Source organism: Grus americana, chromosome 1 (genome assembly GCF_028858705.1).
Source record: "Grus americana isolate bGruAme1 chromosome 1, bGruAme1.mat, whole genome shotgun sequence".
Classification (NCBI taxonomy): Eukaryota; Metazoa; Chordata; class Aves; order Gruiformes; family Gruidae; genus Grus; species Grus americana.
Genome location: NC_072852.1, coordinates 156,452,248 through 156,476,162, shown reverse-complemented (window position 1 = coordinate 156,476,162; position 23,915 = coordinate 156,452,248). Strand labels below are relative to the sequence as shown.

General features: G+C 39.6%; 1 long non-coding RNA gene across 2 annotated transcripts; it reads left to right on the top strand.

The window, feature by feature from the left end:
• Positions 1 to 13,116: 13,116 nt before the first annotated feature.
• On the top strand, positions 13,117 to 22,611 carry LOC129201382 (uncharacterized). Of its 2 annotated transcripts, XR_008575382.1 has the most exons (4): positions 13,138 to 13,332; positions 14,541 to 14,624; positions 18,194 to 18,388; positions 19,480 to 22,611. It is a non-coding gene; the product is annotated as an uncharacterized LOC129201382 (long non-coding RNA). The 2 variants fall into 2 exon arrangements; XR_008575381.1 differs by lacking the exon at positions 14,541 to 14,624 and having other exon boundaries at positions 13,117 to 13,332.
• The last annotated feature ends 1,304 nt before the right edge of the window (positions 22,612 to 23,915 follow it).

Here is a 23,915-nt window from a genome sequence, read left to right as displayed (position 1 = left end):
ATTTACCTTGACTTAAACTTCTTCTTGATACTTAAGAGAGATTTTTTCACTTCCAAGCTATGAACAGTACTGAAAAAAGATCTGACTACATTCCTGTGGAAAGATAGTTTTCATAAGTATTTTGGTTCAATCAGAAGCAAGACATAAATGAAGTCAGGTCTTACTGTTATTTTGATTAGAGTTTAATGAGTTCAAGAGGTTCAGATAAAGACGGATATGTATCTTACTGAATGAATCTTTTCATTATTATTCTTATTTAATGCTCGTATTTGGATGGAACCCAGCGACTTTGAACTCCATTGTGCTAATCAATGCACAAATCCGACCTTATCCATTAATTCTCCAATATTCACCCATTACTGCAGTGCAGTATTTCACAATGTCTTCACTGCATTTCACTTTTAAAACACTGCTAACTAATTTGGCTTTCTTTGTTTAAAATCCTAGCAGCAACAAGAGTTTGTGCTCATTGTTAGCTAAGGTTAATGTTATGCTTCTCCCATAAGACTTAATAACCTTCACAAGACTAGCTCAAACTAACGATTGTGACATAAACCCACAGCTTTTGCCAGCACAGACGTAGTTGCAGAAGATCTGTTTGCCCCTTATTCATGCTCTATTGTTAACAGAGAGAACCAAAAAAGGACTCCCTCCTGACTCTGAAAAAGTTCCCCCTTAGTAATACAAAGTGGGATGGAAATATTCATGAACTGTTTTTATTTCTTGTCATGGAAAGTTAATAACTAGAGCTGAAAGGAGATAATCTACAATTACTCTTAAAGAATATTTCTTAGATGTTGTTTTGCAGATTTTTTTTTTCTGTGCTACTGAAAGTTTTACTTTCAGATGTCTTCATATGCACTTTCAGAGTTAAAAAAATGAATGACTTTCTCCGAGAGAAGTTTTCTATCTTAATTAAGCATGTAAATAATAAGGAAAACAAATAGCTGAAAATGAAGTCAAGTCTGATGTATTGCACAATTTCCATCCTGTCAGTAGAGTACTGTGACTAGTTACTCACTTGTTTCTTCAGCTGATGGGAATGTGTGCTTCGCAGCGTTAGAAGCATATTTAGCACTTTGTAATAAAAGTTGAGAGATGACAAAGTGGAAGAGACATTTAAAAATATGCTTGAGCTAGGAAACCACAAACAGTGTCCGATGAAAATGCATGAGATTCCACAGTACCATGTTTGAAATAGCTTTGTGACCGGAGGCTAACTTCTAATATGCAGCGCATAATACAACGGGCATTGGTCCTGCTTGATTTCATTACAAGCACCACAAGAAATGGTTATTGGTAAATGATAAATAAACTTGAAGAAAATAAGTAAAATTATTTTTATAGGCAGGAGAGTGCCTTGCGATTGAGGGGAAAAAATTACCCTCTTCAAGCATTCGATGTCTTTGTTAGAGCTTTAACCAGTAAATATTTGCAGAGTTCTGAGGAGCTTTGCTTTAAAAAAAAGAATCTAAAAATAATCCTCAGCAGACTACGATGTGTTATGAGGAAGGATCTCCCAGGAGGGTTCAGAATATCTGCAAGGATTTACACCTTTACTGAGAACAGAAGAAAGTATAATTTCAACCTTTGAGTTGTGCATAGATTAACTCTTCATTACAGAATTCAACATAGCCAGAGGCTAAGGAAAGTTCAGCTTGATCTTTTGTGACATCAAACAAAATAGGATCATGTTCCTGACGCCTGGTAGCAGCAGCAGCAGCTTTCAGATAGTGTGAGAACAGAAATAAAGCAGCAAATTAAGGTTTAACACTGCATTTGCATGCAGTTAACCATTTGCTTTTACCACACCGTAGTTACCTCGCAGTCCTTCACTGTCTCTGTCATTCTCGTAAAATGTAGAAGGGAATTAAGGATATTATTTTCTTTCCTGTGTTCAATCCAGGAGACATGATGAAAGCTCCCCACCAATCTAACTTTGGTTTATCCCCTCCATCACCACCTCCCCAGGTTGAAGGTCTGCTTCCTGTTAAAGAAAAAGAAATACAGAGCTTAAAATACCGTTACCCTGTCCCTTTTACTTAACTGCTTTGAGGGTTATACCCTGTTAGCATGTTAATTGAATGATAGAAAATGTGCAAACAGTTCCTCTTTTAATTTATTAGACACTTCCTACCTCCTTCCTTTGAATATCTATAAAGAAATTTATGGTGGCATGCTTCCTTATTTAAAAAAAAAAAAAAAAGCCATTGAATATCCTAGGCTGCCTTCATTATGTTGTATATAACATATTTGTCTTTACATCCTTTGATTAAAACGTAGTAGTATTTCTCTGAAGGGAGGAACTTTGCAGTTGCAATTACAGATAATAGGGTTGTTTTCTAAACCCCAGTGTGGTGTGAACATCAAAGTAGTGTGGATTATAATAATCCAAACAAATAACCTTCTGTAAACTCATAAGAAAGAAGAAGCTGGATGTTTTCATTAAGAGAGAGGCAATTCATTTAACAGTCAGTTGTTGGTTGTTAATTTGCATAAGAAAATAACCACCAAAGAAATGTAAATGATTGAACTAGGATCTTATTAGCAAAGCCTCTCCAGCTACCTGAAGGACCTACCTCTGCTGGCAGTAGATCGAGTTTCAAGTACCTTCTTACCTTTTAGAAACCAATTATCTTCAGGCATTTCTATCAGTTAAGGCAGGGGGAAGGGAACACCCAGTGTTCTTGGCAACAGATCTTATAATCTAATGAAAAGATTCTCCAAAATAAGCATTTGAGTAAGATGTCTTTTTTTTTTTTTTTAACATTTCTTGAAAATCTATTCTTTATATAACTACCTGTAAAACGTACATTTTTTTTACTGTGGTAAAGGAGGAGTTTATACTTTTCTGGGAAAAAAACCCCACAATGAATTCCAAACAAAATGTTCCAATTGGGAAGGAGAGGTAGATGACATTGGAAGTTTTACAGTCACTAACAGAGCAAAAATGTCTAGGTAGGGAGAAAAAATGGTTGCTAAGTTATTTAAGTGAATGAAAAGGAAATGATTGTTCCACAGTGACAGACACAGGACCTTAACTCCCACAATGTATAAAATACAATAAAAATATCTTGAAGTAAATTGATTTAGTTCTACTGCAGTCAATAGATGTTTGCCTGCCCATATCAAATGAGAGTATGGTTCACAATATTCTCTCTCAACCCAGTACCTATAGTCTATAGATGTTTTACACATGTACAGTTTCTAGGAGACAGATCATTCAGCGCATAAATACGGTAACGTTTCACCTCTGGAGTCCTGAGCTTAGCTGGGGCTGGTTACAGGCAGCAGGAGTTTATCAAACTCTGCTTTATTGCTAATGGAGGTTTTCAGTTTACAAGAGAGTCATTCATTTCTGAATTCTGTCTCAAGCTAGTGTTTTACAGGGGCTTGGAAGAGAGGCTGGAAATATGGCACATTCAATTGGGGAGAGATTTTCAGGCATTCAGTCAAAGGTGTGCTGCTGGATTAGTCAGTAGTTCCAGGGTCACGGCACAGAGTATGGTTTTGAGGCCATAGGCAAGGATTTGCGTGTCTGAGAATGAGCAGGGAGAGAAAAGAATAGGAGGAGCCTTACCTTGAGTGCACTGTATTAATGATAAGACTGTGTATCTTGCAAAAAAAAAAAAAAAACAAAAAACAAACCTGTACTAAGAAAAGTGAATGTAATTTTCTCCTGCATCAAGATAAATTTCTCCTGAAACCTTTACATGAGTTTATGGTTGAGGTCCCTCATCCATTTTTGCCTGCGTCTGGCCCAGCTGAAGACATCGTCCTCCCCTTCACTGCCTCTCACCATGTGCAGCCCAGTCATCTCTGATGACTGTGATGTTCATGTTACCAGCTCCTGCCTCAGTGCAATCAAGATGAGCTGAGTTAGAAAACCCGCTCTGTCTTTCAAATGATAAGAGAAGCCAGATTGCTTTTACAGAATGAGTAAGAGAAGTGAGCTGTATTGTTGTAATTATGCAAGTGGACATGTCGCCAGAGGGTGAGCTAGCACTGCACTTACACTGCACCATTTGTTCTGCTGTAACTCCCCGTATTTAGGTTTTTCCCCATCATACCCTTTCACTGGGGGCAAGGTGCAGAAAGTCAGCTGGACAGATAGGTACCAAATAAAAATAACCAATATAACTTGCCTTCTCACCCTTGCTTACATTGTGGTAAATTGTTCATTCGATATTGATAATTTGCTAGACCAGTATTGTTGAATTGTTATCAAGCACATATAAATTAACCTCTCATTAAGCAAGACATCTTGTGGCAGACAAGTGCCTGTAAGTAGATATGGAGATGTAGAACCAGTGAAGATGTCTGTGGGGCAAGGAAGTCTCTGTACTCAAAATAATAGTGTTTGTTCCAACTAAACAGTAGTGTAAACATAATTACAAACTAGAGTCTTTACTCCAAAGTTACTATGAAATTCCTAGGAGGAAAGTATGATCTCTCTGTCATGCTTTATAAAGATAATTCAGCGTCCAGTTCAATTCTGCCTGAATTGACAGGCTATTTGCCCACAAGCCAGAATTTTGGGGATATGTTTTGAGAGCTATATTTTTTTCTTCTTTCCTTTTTTTCACACCACATTCAGCCTTCTGTTCCCAAAAGACCTATCAGTCATCCCTTTGACCTCAGTTACATGCAACTGTTGGGTATTTCATTGTCTTTAACTGCAGAATCATGACGTGGAGGTCATTGAGCAGCAATAATATCAGAGCATTGTGTTGAAGAAGAAAATACTTGGAAGATACCAAAGTGAGATTGGGTATTTTAGTGTTGGCTAAGCTCCATCTGCAGTTCCCCATTCATCAGTGAAATTTTAATCTGCTGTAAAATTATAAATGAGTCTTGGGAAGATAAAGAGCTATTTTTAGAAGTTTATCTCTTCTGAAAGAAAGATCAGTACATAACAGGTCAAAAACATTGTAATAGGGACTGGACATAAAATGGAACATTGGTCAAAGGCCAAAATAATATTTGAAAGCCAAATATTACTATTATTTAGAGGCACTTGTGTTAAATATGGTGAAATTGAACTGTTTATAGAAGATGCTGGATTCCCTCCAAACAGACTCAGGCTGCACCAGAGCCAGTTCAGCGTTACATTTTTCAGAGACGAGGATTTTTTTTATAGCAGCCATAAATGAGAAAAGAAAAGGGGAGCTTAAAGGAAAGTGCACTTCTAGCCACTACCCAGATTACAGCGTGGTTAAATGGCTGGGGGTGAGGTCTGGAAGCGCGGCTGACCAGCAGAAGGGCATGCAAAATTAAACAACGCAGCCATCCACATGCACCGCTCAGCAGCTTTCCACACACTGTCCGCGCATTCCAGTTTCACGCTACAGCCACGCAGAGGGTTTGGGCCGAAAATGTGGGATGGCAAGCTGTCTTGTAAGGAAGTCCAGGCATTTGCATGCTCCGAGTGGTAGGGGGGAGGCATATTTAAAAAATGTCATTACTGCCCACATGCAGCTTTCAAAATTCCTCCAATACGGTGCTCCAGCTCTTCGGTACAATTCATGCTGCAGGGGAAGGGGGCGTTAATATTCTGCCAGTTTAGCTCTTTGATCCAGCTCACTGCCAGCTCAGATGAATGCCAGAGCCTGTGCAAGAGCGAGGAGAGGGCAATGGGAGGGAGCCGTCCCTCCCTTCAGCAACAGCTGGCAAGGGCTAGCACAGCTGTATTGCCATTCCGCACCCTCAGATTCCCCACCAAGCACCGAATCCCTCTTCTGATCACATGAGTGAATCTTCAGAGGTTTCATGACTTGACTCCAGGTATTGCCCATGGCTAAATCAGAAAGCAACACCTGTTCCTCTTAACAGGTTTTACTACTGACTTCAAAATCCACGCAAACTTTTCATGTTCTGAGTTGATCTTTCATTTTCAGTACATTGTCTGTCATTTCCCTCTTTCTGCTCCTTCTGATTTTAAGCCTCATATGATCTAAAAGACTTCAATAAGTTATTTTAGCAAGTCAATACCTCACTATTATTCTTAATTTACTTTAAATTTCTTCCTGTTCCTCCTTGTAAGTCTAGTAGGGAGGGCAAAAAAATAGCTTTAACATGTGGCCTTAAATACTTCCCAGCTGAAAAAATACAGTTAACCAGCATGAGGCTAATGGACTGATGTACAAGCTGATGATCCACATCAGTTCCCCTGCAGCCAAATAACATCCTCTGGCCTGTATACACAGCAGCTGATTTTACCCTGGATGTTCTAGTTTCTCTTTTTGCTGCATTTCCGATCTCTCGGTATAGAACTCTAACATTAATTCAGACTCTCTTAGCCTGTTAACTGAATGATGCAGCACCAGGCTCTCTGGCTTGTAGAATCCTGCTTTTTTATTTCTCTGCAGCTGATAGTCAGCTACTCATTATTTACCTTGCCCTTTCCTTAATGATGTGCTTCTCTGTGAACATCATTCAAAACAGACAATATAACGATTTAGACTACTTCTGTAGGTTGAGTAGGTTGTTCTTTTTTTTTCCTTATCTAAATAGCCCTTTCTAACAAAATGTGTTTGAAATTCTATCTTTTGAAAGATCTTTAACTCAGAAAAGCTGCTTAAAAATGAAAGTTAATAGCTAGTATTATTTGTGCACTACCAGTAAGTAATATGACACTGGCTAAGTTTTCCTTTGGTATTGTTTTCCTCTTATATTTTTGATGGGTTTTTTATGTTTTCAGCTTGGTTTTGGTATTTGGGGAATTTGGATAAGAAAAATTAAAATTAAAGGAGACAAGAATGTTGGAGTTTTTTAGCTTGCTTTCCCAACAGATAGAGTTATTACATCTTTATACATTGGAAAATGTGTCAAGATGTAAGAGAACTCTTGGGAATTAACACAGAATTGAAATGTATGGGAAATTAACGTAGAGATGGAGACACCCCCCAACTCTCTAGACCTCTTACAATGTTGAACAACTCATGTGTCTGTAAATGAAGTCCATAAGGGTAAAGTTAGATGTTCATAATTTGCAACTAAAATGAAGCAAAAGAAAAAAAGAAAGTGTATGTTCTTTAAAGCACAAATGGCCCAATTCTGCTCTCAAATGTCTTCGAATTAGAAATAACTTAACCGGAATCAACGTCATTTAACTGATGTAGAAGCAAGAGGAAAAAATAATTCCCTGGAGATTCTTTGGACCAATAAAGGATAAAAATGACATAGCTATTTTAAATGATCTAGTTTAATTATGATGAACAAAAATCTTTCCATATATTTTTTAACCTAGTGTTTAGACAGCAGGGCTTTGCAACTGGTGGTCTACAAAACCCTCTTGGATCTGTGGGGCAGTTCTAAAAAGCCTCTGAAATGTAGCTCAGAAAATCAAACGTATTTCAGCAGCCTAAATTCATACGGATGTCGGCACATCTGAAAGGGCTGAAAATCATCACAAAGTGTTAGCAATACTGCTTCCCACTTCTACCTATCAACGAGAGAAAACTTCTAGCCTCCCCCTTAGTTGAACCGCTCGATTTCAAATCAGAGCTATGTACTGAATCTTAATCAACTTGAGAAGTGGAAGACTTAAGAGGAAGTCATTTGAACTCAGAGCTGAGTCTCCTAGGGTTTTTCAAGGCTTTTTTTTTTTTTTTTATGGTGATGCCCTAGCTGTCAGAGTTTAAATGCTCTAGAGGCTCAATAGCTGTGATATTTATTAACCAAGTGGTTATGATCAGAACTTTGTCACTCAAACTTGCTTGCTATCAGCTGACATATGGTATCATGTTTGAAATACCACTCAGTAAATCACTGATAATGTCAATGTAATTGCTGAAAGCTAACACAGGGTATAATTCTTTTCCCATTGAAGTTGATGGCAAGAGTCCTATTGATGGCAGTGGTGCAGGACTGAATCTGCTAACCAGAAAAGTCTTTTTCTTTTTCCTAATTGCACAGAAAGAATCAATAATTTTCTAAAAAAGTGGTCTTTAAATGAGTTTACATTTATAAATGGTAGCATGTTAAAAATTTCACAATTGACTTTTTTGGTAGGTAATACTGCTGTGACTACTTCAATATGTTTTATTTGTGAGTCAGATGCTAATATATTCATAAGTAGATGAATATATGAATGTAAGAGCTCTGCATATATCTCTCTTCCATCTGTTATTTCTTTTTGCCCTAAATTTAAATACTCTATGTTCAGCGCTAGCATTGTTATTAGCATTTCATCAATTTTTGCCATATATTAATTAGATGTGTCCATGAAATAGTTTTACTCTACCTTTTGTGGTTTAATTTTTAACTGATCATTTTCTCATAAAAATGCTAAATTGCCAAAAATAAAACTTTCCTATAAAAACAATTTTTTTTTTTCCCCCCACCAGAAAATTTCAACGACAAGGATTTCTTATGTTCTGGGCAGATTGTCTGGTGGAGGGACACTGCCACTGCTGAGATGGGAGAGATTCATAGTCGACTCTCTGTTCCATACAATTTGGAACACAGTCTTAAATCCGGGCCTCCCACGTCCGGGAGGTGCCGGGATGCAGACTGTGGCTCTCTCTTGCTGAATATGTGTGACAAAGTCTGTTTGTTGGACGATCAGCTATCCTGCAGATTTATTTCTCTGTCTGATGTGTGGTTGCCTAGAATGCTTAGAAAGGTCTTAATTTGTTCCAGTGCAGGGCAAAATTAAAAATGCTGAAAGTTTAATGACATAATAAAAATCTCTATAATTATGATACATTTGCAGCCCCTGAACAAAACCAGCCACTGTAAGTAGGGGCTAACTGAATGCTAAAAGTTTCTGCAGTTATGCATTAGAACTACCATTTTCACTTCTGCTCACCATATTTGGATCTCTTAATAAACCATTAATATTATAATGCATTTAAACTTGAATTTTACAAACTCTGATTTATTGGAAATTTCTTTGTATTTGCCAGCTAGTCGTTTGAAAATTTCAAATGTTTTGGTGCATCTCATGACCTTCATAAAATTGATGTTTGTCTATTATGCTCAGCCCAGAATATGTACTGACATTTTTGACAAGTATGAAAACAAATTTCCTTTGGTAAAGATTTTATAAGCTAAGAAGACAGTGCACAGATGAAGGATGGGGAAAGTGGAGGAGTAGCCGGCAAAATAAATGTGGTTTGATTACATCAAACATCTTGTCTTGTTTTGTCTGTTCCATGATTTTTTTTCCATTTTTTCCCCTCCTAATTGTCTGTCTGATCATCACATCTACGTTCTTACTCAAATGAATGTGGGAAATATTTTTTATCTTTTCAGAAAGGTGGCTGCTGTAGGAGGGAATTACGGCAGCAAAAGTAATCTTCATTGAAAATCTAAAACTTTTCCTTTACACTGTCATTGCAGTCAAAGGTTAGTGCAAACAGCTCTGCAGATAAACTAGAGATATTATTTTGAGTTTTATTTTTCTCTTTCTCTGAAGCCTATCCAGATAATGTGTATGTGGACTTTACACAGCAGGGTTATTACTACATTTGCCTGCTGCTTTTGAACTTCCATGTGACATTTGACTCTTTTGACCATCGGCTATAATTGTACTCTTTTTCTTATTTTGTAAAATTTATTGTTTTGATCTCTGGTGTCTTCAGTGTCATCTGGCATCCCTCAGGGACCTATTCTGGGATCTATAGTATTTCTTTGTTGTATGTATGTTGGTTGGAATTGTGTTCACTGTCCAAACTGTCAGACAAATAGCTCTTGGCTGTATTTATCACTCCTTGAAGACCTTGTAATAGCATCTACAGTGCTGCTTGATCGTCCTTCCATTATCAAGGTTTAGATGGTGCTAATTTTCTTAAGTGTGATGCTGAAAGGATGGTATGTAAGTGGAATAATTTTAGCTGGAAGTGGAGCCTCTTAGGGGTCTTTTATCTTCCTTTGGTTTCGGTTTTTCCTCTTTCCAGGCTTTGCAGTCTCATTCATGAGAGTGTCTCAATTTTGGCTGAGATTCTAGGCCATTTTGAATTTAGGAGAAATGAACAGCGGGCTTAAATTTCCAGCTGGATATTCTTCTCATGCAGTGACAGAAAATGGAAATTGCTTACTCAGGGTTATTCGCTTCAGCACCCCCAGACTCTTTCCCTAGTCAAAGTCCAGGATCCCAAGATCTGCCACTTCTAGATAGTGTCCTCAGGCTTCTGACCCATAAGGGTAACTGACCCTCAGAGAAACATCAGCACTCACTAAAACTCAGACCAAAGCATAGTTTTGGGGAGAAGGGAGAGGAAGTATGTGTAATGCTTCCTCAGAACCCTTCCCTTAGCTAAATGCTAGCTCAGCCAGAGAACTTTGAAGGTATTAGGAAGGCTTCCACATCATCTGCTCAAACGTCCTCAGGGTAACAGGAGGCCTCTTTTCTTCAGGTGGTGAGTGGTAGGTAAGTTACATTTAGCTTTTCTCACAGTCAGTGGCTGAAATGGGCAGCTGGGCTGTGCTTGAGGGAGTTCCTCCTGATCTGAGGGGGGAGGTGAAGCCTCCATATCACAGCAGGTTCGCCATCTGTGTTTGAGGAACATCTTCATACCCACGGTGACTAGTTACGCTCTTCCTGACATCTCTATACTTGAAGTCTAAACTTCTTCAGCATGGCCTTTTCGGCCTGAAACCAGTGGCTACCAAATAATTTGGATCAATAGAGTTCTGCCAGTCTTCAACACTTTACAGAAACCAATGTATACTCTTCTCAGCAAACTTTGAATTGCCAGTGCTGTGCATTTATTATTTAACAAGGTTCTCCAGATTTACTACATGCCCTGCAAGAGAGCTTGGGTCACAGCAGGGCAGTGCTGTAAGAAGAAAGACGGTGGCAGACTTCTTTTGCACTTCTCCCTTACACGTGTACATGCAGGCACCCGTGCATATACATAGCAATTGATCACTCTTACTTCTGCTGAAAGAAAGAGGCGTGGATTTTCTTTAGCTTTGTACCAAAAATGGGTTAACACTCCATTTTCAAACAAGCTTTCCTCCTTTCATCACAAAACTAAGAATAAGTGGTGAATCCTTGCTTTAAATGTGGCAGTTTTGTTGCCTTGATACTGAATTCCTTCCTCCTAAGGAATCAGAATAAAAAGACAGGGGTTTTTTGTGGCTATTTTTAAATTTATTTATTTATTTATTTATTTATTTATTTTTAAAGAATCTTCAAAATTTTTTTTAAAGGAAAACATAAAGACTTAGCATGTCTGAGACCTCTGGTTTTGGAAAGTTTGGGGCTTGTATTTTTGGCTGTGTGGGCTTTCTTTCTTAAAAATGCAATTTTACACATTTGTATTAGTGTTGTTAAATGAATTAATGCTGAAAAATAAGTCCAAATTTTACAGAATAGACTCAATTATGACTAGTTAACAGTTCAAGTGTTTGGAAGAATATTGCTAAATAACTCACACTGTTAAAATTTACTTTTAATTCACATCTGAATGTGCACAATGGTAATGGGTACAGGAAAAAACAAAAAGCAAAAGGGAACACTTTTTCCTATCCTATGTGCTACAGCCAACAAAGATGACTACTGAAGGTCATTATTATTAATCATCTCAAAAAAGATGAAATTGTGGAATGTGCAAAGAAATAGCCAGCATTAGTGAACACTGGTCTTGGAGTAGAGAGAGCTTCTTTCTATTCCTGTGTTGCTAACTTCTTTTATGTTATTTCTTTATGCCTCTGGGTTTCTTTGTTTTCTCTGTTTATTTAGAGCATATGAGGTTCACAGCAGAGACCTGTTCACTTTTACTGTGTGCAGCTATCCACGCCTTACAAAAATGCAAATAAATAATTCACCTAGTGCTTTATGTTACACTTTCATGGTAAGTTCTTTCTTTTTTGGAATAGGAATATAGTAATCTTTGCCCATTCTTTTAAAGGTCCTAGTGCAATATGGCTCCGGTTCATGACAAAGGCTTCCAGTTGATATATTAGTGCAAATAATAATAATAATTTTTTTTTTCCTTTCTGTTTCTATGGTTTCTGAGCATAACTAAATTCACAGAAAATAAGTGGTCAGCCTGAGATCACTTTCATCCTGTAATGCTACAAAAATGTTTATGTTAAGCACTTTCATTGTATGTGTGCGTGCTCCTGCGTGTATGTGCATAGAGCATAACATAACAATAAAAGAATGAAGTTTAGGATACAGGACTGCAGAAATATTTTTTTAGAAATAATACTGTCTTAAAACGTGTGTTTACTTCGATTTTGAAGGAGAAGAAAAACAGTCTAAAGGGAAGGCTGCAAACGACTGAAAACCAGCCAGATGGAGTGGGAAGAAAAGAGTTGAAGGCCGTAGGACACAGACTGTGTTCTGAGCCAAAAGCATTACAGAGGGTAAAACAAAAGGTAGGCAAAAATCAGGCCCAGACAGTTAAAGGAAAGATCTCAGAGAGGAGATGGTAGGAGGATACAGCCACTGTGGTAAGATTGCAGATTGCAATGCAGTTCCACAGAGGACATTTTCCAAATCCTGTGTCTTTAGTCTGTGGAAAGACTTGAAGGAACAGAAGGAAGGATCACATTAAAAAAAACAAAAACAAAAACGCAACTGCGCTAGACTGTCACCAAATAAACATGCTTTTTCCATTCAATTCCACACATTTCCTGACCTTTTTTACACAAGAAAATAAATTTTCAGATTTTACCCCAGTAAATCCTGCCTAAGATATTTTTGCCTAAAGATGAAGATCAGGTGGAGGGTCGCGGGGGAAGGCTGGGGTGGAAAGGAAGGTGACCTGACAAGCTATGAAGTACGTGCTGCGATCCTTGCAGTGCAAACATTAGCTGCAACACCGGATGAGGTCACCTTGGAAAAGGAATATAGCACAGACTGGCCACGACAGAGGCTGGGGAGACTCTTTGATGAAGGGCTGGTAACAACTTCCTGTGGTTTTAAATATACTGGGCATCACACGTAAAAGAGATCAGCATGCATTTAGTCCTATAGGTCCCCCTCTCCACCTCCCACAAAGCTATGGCATTTTCTGGAGCTGGTAAATCTGCAGTTACTCCTGGTCTGTGCTGCCCTCTACTGCTCCGTCTCACAGCCGCAATGGTTACCTCCGCATTTGCAGTTGGAAGTTGTTTATACACGACCGTATTTGCTTCGTGTAGTGTAATATAGGAAGCATTTGGAGATGTATGAACTATTTAGGATGGTGGTTAATATGAAGCCGACGTGCAGCTCAGAAGCTTTTCAGGGTAGTCGATGGACTATTAACATGCCTCTTCCATAAAAGCAATTTATTTATAGATAGTTAACAAGTGAAGATTGTTTATGCTAAAAGGAAGAATTCTCAGAAATATTTTATTATATTAATAACTTTACTACTCATAAGGTAAAAGGTAGGTGATGTATTTTGTTTATTCTGATGTTTAGCTGCTTTGAAAGGGATGGAAAACACTAAGGCATCAACCGGATCAAGCTGTTAGCACAGAGCAACTCTTTGTTATATTTTTCACTAGCATTTTGTCCAATCTAACTTTGAATGTGCTTTCTGACAGGCTTTCTGTCATTTGTAGCCCAGACATTAATGGATCTTTCTGTAGGAACATTTTTCTATATCTTGCAGGTAGTCTGGTTATTTCCTTTGTTGCTAAGTTTTCTCTTTCTTTGTTGTTTAAATATTTAGGGGTTGCTATTGTGTTCTACTGCCTTAGCCAAGCTTAGACATACTTAACTCTGTTATTTTTTAAAAATCATTCCTTGCATGCTCTTAACTGTTTTTCACGCTTCTTTTAGAGTATGCTGCATGTATCAGTCATGAGGTACCCAGATCTGAACACAGCACTCTGCAGTGACAAGAACAGTGCAATTACTTTCCCTTCCCATTGAAGGCTGCCTCTCACTGTGAAACCAAACTTTATGCACCCTCTTCCACTATTTATTGCCTACATTTCTTTTATATATATTTTTAATTTAGTTGAGGGTCCAATCACTACATAAAATGACCATAGTGCTGAATGCCTTCATAGTGTTGAGTGCCTTCTCACAAGAAGCTATTCAACAGCCAAGTCATTGCCACCTAGCATTGCTTTCGATGTGTCAGTTAGCCAGTTTCCATTAAAGCAGGCACTCTTCCTGTCTGGAATAAAAGAAACTAATTCTTCGTTATATACTGCAAGAGGTAAAGCCTCAAGTACTGTACTAACATCCTAATGTATCACTTTTCTTGCATTCTCTTCAACAATTCATTCTGGAATACTAGAAAAAAAGCAATGCAGTTGATTTTGCAAAATGCATATTCTTTCTAAACCTGTGCACCTTATTGCTCCTGTGTCATGGTCTTCTACTGATATATGATTCAGCTAAATCTAATTGAAATAAATTAATTCAGAAACAATTGGAGTGTGTTTATGTGCTCCTGCTGCTGCTTTCCTTTAACTTTTTTTTTTTTTTTTCTTTTTTCCCAAAGATATTGAAAGAGTAACTTTTCACTCAACACAGTTTACCTGTACCCCCTCAAAAAATCTTTGGCGGGATTCTCTCAGATCTTTCGTTGTTGAAGAGCAGAGACCTCTAACGCAAGCTAAACCTTTCTGCTTTATCCCAGCCAGGTATTGTCCCTCAGAACTTGGCCCCCCAAGGTCCTGAGCCCTCTGGAGACTGTCTGGAGATGGACTTAATTTTGCCTCAGGTGGGACTGCTCTCCTGAGCTGAAGTTAGGCATTTTCTTAAGCTCTTTTGCAGAGCCTGGATATCACAAGGGCATTAAATGACAAGTGCCCTTGGGCTTGCAAGGTGTTTCAGTGTCTCCTCTGAAGTACTGCACACTCTACTCCCACTCGTTTCGGCTCTCACTGCTCCCTTCTTTGAATTCAATAAGATAGCATATACGCACAAGATGAACTGTATTTAATCCTCAGAGTATTCCAGGTCTTCTTCACTGAACAGCAGGTTGCTTCCAGTAGTTTTTAGCTCAATTTCTGTTGCTGTTTTTTATAATTTTTCAGGAGGAGAGGGCTGGCTCATGTTTCAGATGTGATCGTTTTGTGTGGGCTGAGTAGCAGACGTGGACAGATGATGCAATGGGCTTGCTAGAAGATGGCTGTTTGTTCAGACTGTGCTCCTGTTTTCAGGGCCAAGCAGAGGAATCAGACTCTGGAGTTATGTGCAGCTTTCTAAATCACCTCTCCAGCTCTCAGCCAAAATCCTTTAGTGGTGTTTATTTTTTACATGTATTTAGTTAACAGAAAAGGAGCCTTTCAGTGCAGATAAAACTGCCCATTCTTTCAAAACCCAATGCTTTTTGTTATATTTATTCATTTATCAATGCTGTGAAAGTTTCATGTGCTCCAGCCATTGATTTCAGGAGCCAATGCTATTTTTCCTGTTTATTATAATTTATTGTCTCATTGTTGCCGGCAGTTTGCACTTAGTTGAGTTTCCCACACAATATACAGGAAACATCTCTATAGCATCAGGCTTCCTCAGATTGATTCCCACAGGGGCCAGGAGGGACAAGCCACTCCCGGGCGCTTTGTGATGTGGCTGCGGAGAGTCATGTTAAATCCACCATTTGGAGACTTCCTTCCTTGCACCTACGGTAGCACATGCCGTAGCCAAATCATGTCTGCTCCTGCTACACGCTCTCCCACACAGCCTTTGGGAAACTTCTACCTGCGTGTGTGTTTTCACAATTGTATCACTTTCTTTTCATGCGCTTAACACGTTTATTACTGGTCTCCAGTGAGAATGTGCATCTCTGAGGGCGTCTATTTGTATTAGAGCAAAACTAATGAAATTATTCAGTTAGAGTATTTCATTTCAATTTACCTTTCCTTACTGTTGATTAACTGATGACTTGCAAATGTTGACTGATGTATTAAGTTGTCTAGGTAGAGGAGCTGTGGGTAGTAAAGAGAGCCAGTATACATATGTTCCTTTGAAAACACTCCTTAAATAATACCCGCAAGAGTCTCCTGGGAAAGCTGGGAAATTAAATGAACATTGTCTCTGTCTCCCTCATGAGCAATACTTCCCTACTAACAAACAATGAGTTCAAGGGTTTAGAACAGAGACAACTTTATTGGGAGTGGGGGAGCAGCGGAGGGAAAGGTGAGTGTGGAATTAACTTCACAAAGTCAGTGATTCATAAATCAATTCTATTAAACTATGTCATCACCTTTTCCTGCTGCCTTCCCTCTTCACTCCCTTCTCCTGCAGGTCCCCCTCCACCCCACCTCCTCGCGCTCCCGGATGTGCCGCACAATAGTCATGAGCCTTCCCTCCTCCCTTGGTCCTGGTGGTTAGTCACTGCTCTACCTCAGAACGCATTGCTCATGGGTTGGTTTGGTTTTCTTTTTTTTTTTTTTTCCTTAAGTCAAGGTTGACTGAATCAGATTTTGGCTGGTTCCAGTTCTTGACCTTACAAGGTCACACTGTGTGTGAGGGCTTTGCCATTTCTAAAGTGTGCTGATTCCAGCTCAGATGCTGGGAAAGCTGCTGTTGGTAGCCCTGGCTTGAGCACCCTCAGCTCTGCCTAACACGCTGTAGTTGTCCTAGTGCTTTCCTTGGTTTTCTCAGGTTTTGGCAACGAACACTGCAAGCATTGCACAAACTGGCATATAAGAAATTGTATTTAAACACAGGAAAACACTTTTTTACCATGAGGGTGATCAAACACTGGAACAGGTTGCCCAGAGAGATTGTGGAGTCTCCACCCATGGAGATATTAAAAGTCTGACTGGAAATGGCCCTGAGCAACTCTGAGCAGGTGGGTTGGACTACATGATCTCTGGAGGTTGCTTCCTACGTCTACCATGCTGTGATTCTGTAAAAAGTATGGTGCTTTCAGTTGTCAGCCAAGATACCTGCAGCAACAGTTCCAGAGCAACAAATGCTATTTCATAAGAACTAAATAAGTATAAAAAAGTCAGTAGCTGGTTCCTTATAAAAGTGATTGCCAGACAAATATATCTGGAAATATTTTAAGACCTTAAATGCTTATGTGGGCAGCACAAACTTTGGCAAAGTTCATGGTCAAATGCTGTAAATTAAGTGGTTAAACTGTAGTATTCATGCCAGATTCATGACTACTCAATACAAATTCTTTCTAAATGAAAGTTAACTGATTTTTTTTTATTTGCTAATAATTCCCTGCTGCCAAAAACCAACAGAGCACAGCTTTCCATTTTCCCATTTCTGCTCCTATAGAAGTCAGACTGCTGTTTTGTCTAATATATGACTCCCATGACAAGAACACCGTAATACCTATAAAAATTCTCTCAATAAAAAACCAGGTTTTTAGTTAGTTCCTGGTCAGCCTGAAGAAGACATTGTTTTCTAAGTTCTCACTCTGAAGCACAGCGAGGACTTACCATCTGGTTTCAGGCTGCCTCATCTGCCAGAATTAGTTTTAACTGACCATACCAGAGAAAGAAATTTAATTGGCCAATACTTTTTTTTTTTTTAATATTTGCTTGTCTATTGGCATAAATGTGTATGTGTGTTTTAAAACAAAACAAATCCAGCTAATTCTCTGTTTTTCCAGCAACCTTTAGGAGTGGTTGCATTTCTTTTCTGTCAGGAAATTTAGTGAAAATGTGTATCACGGGAAGATTACCATCTCAACAAATAGAGAGCCGGATGACTTTTTTTCCTCCTGGGACCTTCTGCAGATTTACAAATATATTGACCAGGGTGCTTGGTGCTCCATCATTGCTTTCTGTCTTGGCTTCCAGTTTGCTCTTTTTATCCACTGGCAATTACCTCCTGCTCAGAGGTGCTGCTAAGCATCTCTAAGAAACCTGCTTCTTTTTCTGACTGTCTTCCTGTTTGTTCTTCTGCTAATCTTTGTCACTTTGTTTCTTTTCTTTCCTCCTACCCTCCCTTTTAACTTATAATATCTCCTATCCTAGTGAGCTTAGAAAGATTATAACATGGAAAGTGACTATTTTCCTCTTCCTCTGCTTCCTTCCTTGTCTTTTGTCTTGGTTCAAAATTTGCATATTTGGATCATTCCCCTTTTCAGGCAGAACCTTCTATAATTACCTGGCTGTCTTTAACATTATGGGATCTGCAGCAGGGTTATTAGCTGTTACTAATCGTAAGGGTAATGACTACAAAGACATCCCTGTAAAAATTCCATATATCCTGAAAATGTATAGAATATTTAAAATATCTGGAATCAAAAACACTCCTTTGCACATTTTTTTTTTCTATAAGTTCTGTTAAGTTCACAAAATGCTTTTCTGTACTTTACAGGGCTGAGGTGACAGGATGAAATTGCTCAGATGCCTGAGGCAACAGACTGAGTTGTCTGGAATGATAATGATTATTCAAATGATAATTATCCAAATGACCCAGATTTCTTCCTTGCTGTATCTTGACAAATTGCTAGGCAGTGACACCTCTGCTGTCTGTGGTTCTGTGGACAGACACGTTTGGATACCCACAAAGGTAAGCTGTATAGATCAACAATGCCAATAAGGCATATCAGGAGTTAGGTGTCTAAACTACAGTGTCTTTAATGCAGTTTTCAAGATTATTAGTTACTGTAACTGCATATTTTTTGTTCTTTCTATTGTACTTAATTGTCTTTATGTTACAAGTTAATCTTTGTATTGTGCAAATTCAGAATATGCAGTCTATTCTCAATCAGCTGTTGCCAATTTACCTGAATTAATTTTATTATGTCTAAATGTTTGTCCTGAACCATGTACAGAGCAGAATCACACTGACAGTTTGTTTAGCTTATAGAGTTTATAGTTGCAGGCTTACAGTTTAGGTGGGATAAAATACGATCTATACTGGAAACCTCCCCAGTGGCATCCCCCTGCCTCCCTGGTCTCCCTGATTATGCTATGGGAAGCTTTCCAGGTAGGTCGGAGTCGTGCATTTTATGGTGACTTCTGCTAAAAAGCTTAGACATCAAAAATAACAGTATTATAACAAAGGAAATTATATAGGGTACAACTCTTCATTTATATATTTCTGGACCTTTGTACATTTAGCCTTTCTTTATGTTCTGTTCTCAAGTAATCCTTTGATCTTACTTGGATATTTATTTATTTAATAGAATAATAGAATGGTTTGGGTTGGAAGGGACCTTAAAGACCACCTAGTTCCAACCCCCCTGCCATGGGCAGGGACACCCTCCACTAGACCATGTTGCCCAAAGCCCCAGCCAACCTGGCCTTGAGCACTGCCAGGGATGGGGCAGCCACAGCTTCTCTGGGCAACCTGTGCCAGTGCCTCACCACCCTCACAGTGAAGAATTTCTTTCTAACATCTAATCTAAATCGATCCTCCTTCAGCTTAAACCCATTACCCCTTGTCCTGTCACTGCACTCCCTGATAAACAGTCCCTCCCCAGCTTTCCTGTAGGCCCCTTCAGGTACTGGAAGGCCGCAATTAGATCTCCCTGGAGCCTTCTTTTCTCCAGGCTGAACAATTCCAACTCTCTCAGCCTGTCCTCATAGGAGAGGTGCTCCAATTTGTTTGTTTGTTTTATAGATAACTTCTCTCCTTTTCCCCTTCCTCTTTGCCAGCTTACCATGGATTTGTCTTCCACTCTGCTTCTACAGCTGTAGGATTTCAAAGTGCAAGTGCTCAGAACAGGGTGTCCAACTGTAACCCGCACAGCAGTGTACCTTGTGACTAGCCTCTGGGTCTCTGGTTTTTGTATTGATGATTTATATTATTTTCCTTTATTTTTTATCTTTAATCCTTTAATGGAGAAGGAATAGACTAAAAGGATGGATGAGAAGAACTGAAAAGCAGCAGTTGCTGCAGAAACAACAGTACTACAAAGTGTGGCTAAAAAGTAAATGGACAGGAAAATCTTAAGCAAAAGGATGATCAGATTTGTGGAATATCAGGAAGGTGCCATGACTCTTCTGGCTTTATAGTAGTTACCCAAGGAGTCTCTCTTCCATATGATCATGGGTCAGACAAAGAACATCCATACTAGTCCTCTCACCTGTTATTGAGTTCTCTGAAGTATCTTTTTCTCTGCAGACCAAAATAATAAAAGAGAAAGGTCCTCCTCTATCTCTCTGCAACAAACCTGATGCCATTAGAAGGCACTGTTAAACATTAAAAGAAATAAGCCTGAACATAACCAGTCAAGACCTAGCATGTCTTTTAGTATCTGGCAGAAGAACATCTTAGGGTGATGCTTTCAAAAATCCAAAGCCTTCAAGAGGAGCGCATCAGTGACCTCCCAGCTTTCTATGCTGGTAGAGTACCGCTTGAAGAATACATTCCAGCACTTGTGGAATTTTGATGAAGCACCAGTTTGTACAAGATATTGTCAGCACATTTTTATCCCAACGATTGCACTCAGAATGAAGTGCTGTGGGCATAAGGAGCATGTGCATCATTAGTTACTCAGGTTTACAGCTCACACTGATTTTGATTCCCCACCTTACTGGCTCCAAAACCTCTACTTATCCTAACCAGTTAAATAATGTAAGAAAATGAGAAGCTCTGAATGGGCCATATACTTTGAAAAGCTTTGATAGTTTGACCATAAAACTATGTTTGACACAGCTGCACAACTTTTTATTTGAAACTGGCCTGCATCCAACTGGTTAGGAGAAGAAGCAGTGAGAACAGCTATCTATCTGTAAAAAAACCACTGGCTGCTTGGAGAGACTTCCCTGGTTTGGAGTCTCTATGTTGCTTATCATTCTGTATGCCAGCTGTCTCCAAAAATGATACATTAAAGGATTTAACCACTACAAAGATTAAATGATAAATGAATACATGAAAAACTACATAAAAGGCAGCACATTTTTAATAGGATTTCAATAAGAAAGAAATTTAGGACAAGAGGAAACGGCTTCAAGTTGCACCGGGGAGATTTAGATCGGATATCAGGAAAAATGTCTTCACCAAAAGGGTTGTCAAGCACTGGAACAGGCTGCCCGGGTGTGTTGGGTTTGCATGGCAAGGTTTTGGTAGCAGGGGGGCTACAGGGGTGGCTTCTGTGAGAAGCTGCTAGAAGCTTCCCCTGTGTCTGATAGAGCCAATGCCAGCCGGCTCCAGGATGGACCCGCCGCTGGCTAAGGCCAAGCCAATCAGCGCCTCTGTGATAACATATTTAAGAAGAAGAAAAACACTTAGAGAGCTTTTGCAGCCGGAGAGAGGAGTGAGAAGATGTAAGAAACTCTGCAGACACCAAGGTCAGTGCAGAAGGAGGGGCAGGAGGTGCTCCAGGCACTGGAGCAGAGATCCCCCTGCAGCCCATGGTGAAGACCATGATGAAGCAGGCTGTCCCCCTGCAGCCCATGGAGGAAGGATGAGGGGGTGTAGAGATTCCACCTGCAGCCCGTGGAGGACCCCACGCCGGAGCAGGTGGAGGCACCTGAAGGAGGCTGTGGCCCGTGGGAAGCCCATGTTGGAGCAAGTTCCCGGCCAGACCGGTGGACCCGTGAAGAGGGGAGCCCACGCCAGGGCAGGTTTGCTGGCAGGACTTGTGACCCCGTGGGGGACCCCACGCTGGAGCAGTTTGCTCCTGAAGGTCTGCACCCCGTGAGAGGGACTCCATGCTGGAGCAGGGGAACGATGAGAGGAGTCCTCCCCCTGAGGATGAAGAAGCGGCAGAAACACCGTGTGATGAACTGACCGTAACCCCCATTCCCCGTCCCCCTGTGCCGCTGAGGGGGGGCAGAGGTTGAAGCCGGGAGTGAAGACGAGCCCAGGAAGATGGGAGGGGTGGGGGGAGGTGTTTTAAGAGTTGATTTTATTTCTCATTCCTCTACTCTGTTTTGCTCGTGACAACAATTAGTGAGTGATCTCTCCGTGTCCTTATCTCGACCCACAAGCATTTCGTTATGCCTTTTCTCCCCTGTTTAGTGAATGAGGGGAGTGAGAGAGCAGCTCTGGTGGGCACCTGGCCTTCAGCCAGGGTCAACCCACCACACCGGGGAAATAGTTAAGTCACCATCCCTGGAGGTATTTAAAAGATGTGTGGATGTGGTGCTTAGGTTTAGTGGTGGGCTTGGCAGTGGTATATTTGCAGTTGGTCTTGATGATCTTAAAGGTCGTCTCCAACCTAAATGATTCTGTGATTCTATGAAATTTAAGTCGAAGAAGCAGAAGGATGCAGAGATTCTGTACCATGTGGCTGTGACACTGTGCTTCTGCAGAGCACTGAGCACTGAGCACCTGCAAGTGGCCTGACAGCAACAGAAGTTGACATTTGGGTTGAACCCTAAAATTTTATGTCATTGTATAGAGTGTTTCACACCTAACTGGGGGGTAGAAATCCCGAAACACAAATTAAAATGAAATGAGGGAATTTGAACTAAATGTTCAAAATATTTCCATGTGCAGCACTGAATTTATTTGGAAACATGTCATAAGACAGCATAATTCCTCTCCTTTCCCACCAGTAAAGCCTAGTTTAACCCTGGAATCTTGGGAAAGATTAAAATGAAAGACTTATTTATTCCTAACTGATAACTTCCTAAAAAAAAGATCTCTCAGAAGTACCAAAAGAGAAATTGCTGCAGTCACTAAATCTTACTGCAAAGTACCTTGTGCACCACATAAATGACAATATTTGCTTCAGAATCATTATCATGTAACCTGTAACACCTGGACACCTATATGGGATTGCTGTTTTCTGTACATAAATGTATGCTTCATAATGAGTTAATAAATCTGTTATTGCAGACAGTACTCTTCATTTTTTATATCCAAATGAGAGTTATATTTTTTTTCCACCTAATTTTTTTTTAAGATTGCAAAAACTTTGTCCTATATACAAAATGTTACTTTCCTCTTTTAGTACAGTTAAGTGGTAGATAAACTGTACTGGAATTTCTGAAGAGCAGGAAGTCTCCAAAGAGTATATAAAATCAGTAATGACCTCAAGGAAACTAACTTGCATATAGCAAGCAAAAATGTCATTTTATACTGACATATCTGTCTTAAAACAGATGCCGCACAGATGCTAGCATTTGATTTAGTGGAATAGGAGTCCTCTAAGGTTTATGTTAAGAAGTAGTTGTTAGGCTTGGTAGTTAAATGGGAAAACTGAAAACCTTCTTGCAGCCCTGGCTGTGTGATGTAGGTCAAATTAAGAAAAAGAAGTATGCTTATTTCTATGAATGACATTTGTAGTTCCTTAAGTCAGGGCATCAAAGACAGTCCATCAGGGCTCTCATTAGGCACACCTAGATTAGACAACACTCTTTGCCATCAACTTGCCATGTACTATTAATTCTCCAGAATGCCAGGGTAGGAAGGCATGGGGGATGATAAGAAACAGAAGGAAGAATTGGTTTGCAAAAGTGGAGTTATGTGATAGGAGAATGGGAATAATAAGGACCTTGGGATTGAAGACCAGCCTTTGGATCTTCAGCCTTGAGGTTGAAATGTGATGAGGAGGTGCTCAGCAAATTCCCCTCACATTTTAGACAGATAAAGGATTACATCTCTAAATATCAGTAGTGGCCCTACTTTCTTCGAGACAGTGACAGCATTATTTTCCCACCATAAATACGGGAGATGTGCTGAAAACTGAATGCTGTAGATGAAACATCCCAGATACCTGTTGAAAATTCCTCTCCACAAGGAACAGATGGTTGCATGAGACAATTTGTGTTTATGCCAACAGAATCATTCCAAACACCCACATTGTGAAGGTCACCAAGTGCAGAATTAGCACAGACACCAGCTTCAGGATGATAGTTGCCAAGTCCTAGCAGCACCTGGCTGAAACCGAAATATAATCATCCTGGGGTGAGTCATGTTTGGTAACTGTATCCCCAGTAAACCAACTAAGTGCATATCAAGCTGAAATAAAACATTATTTGTTCATTAAATTAATTTTAAAAAGCAATTTGAAGTCCCTGGATCAGTAGCACAAAAAGAGGATAAAGAGCCAAAAATGATTCCTGGAATGAACTTGCATGTAATGTCTAAGTCTTGGGTTTCCTGCCAACTAACAGAATCTCTTACATGAGGAGCTACA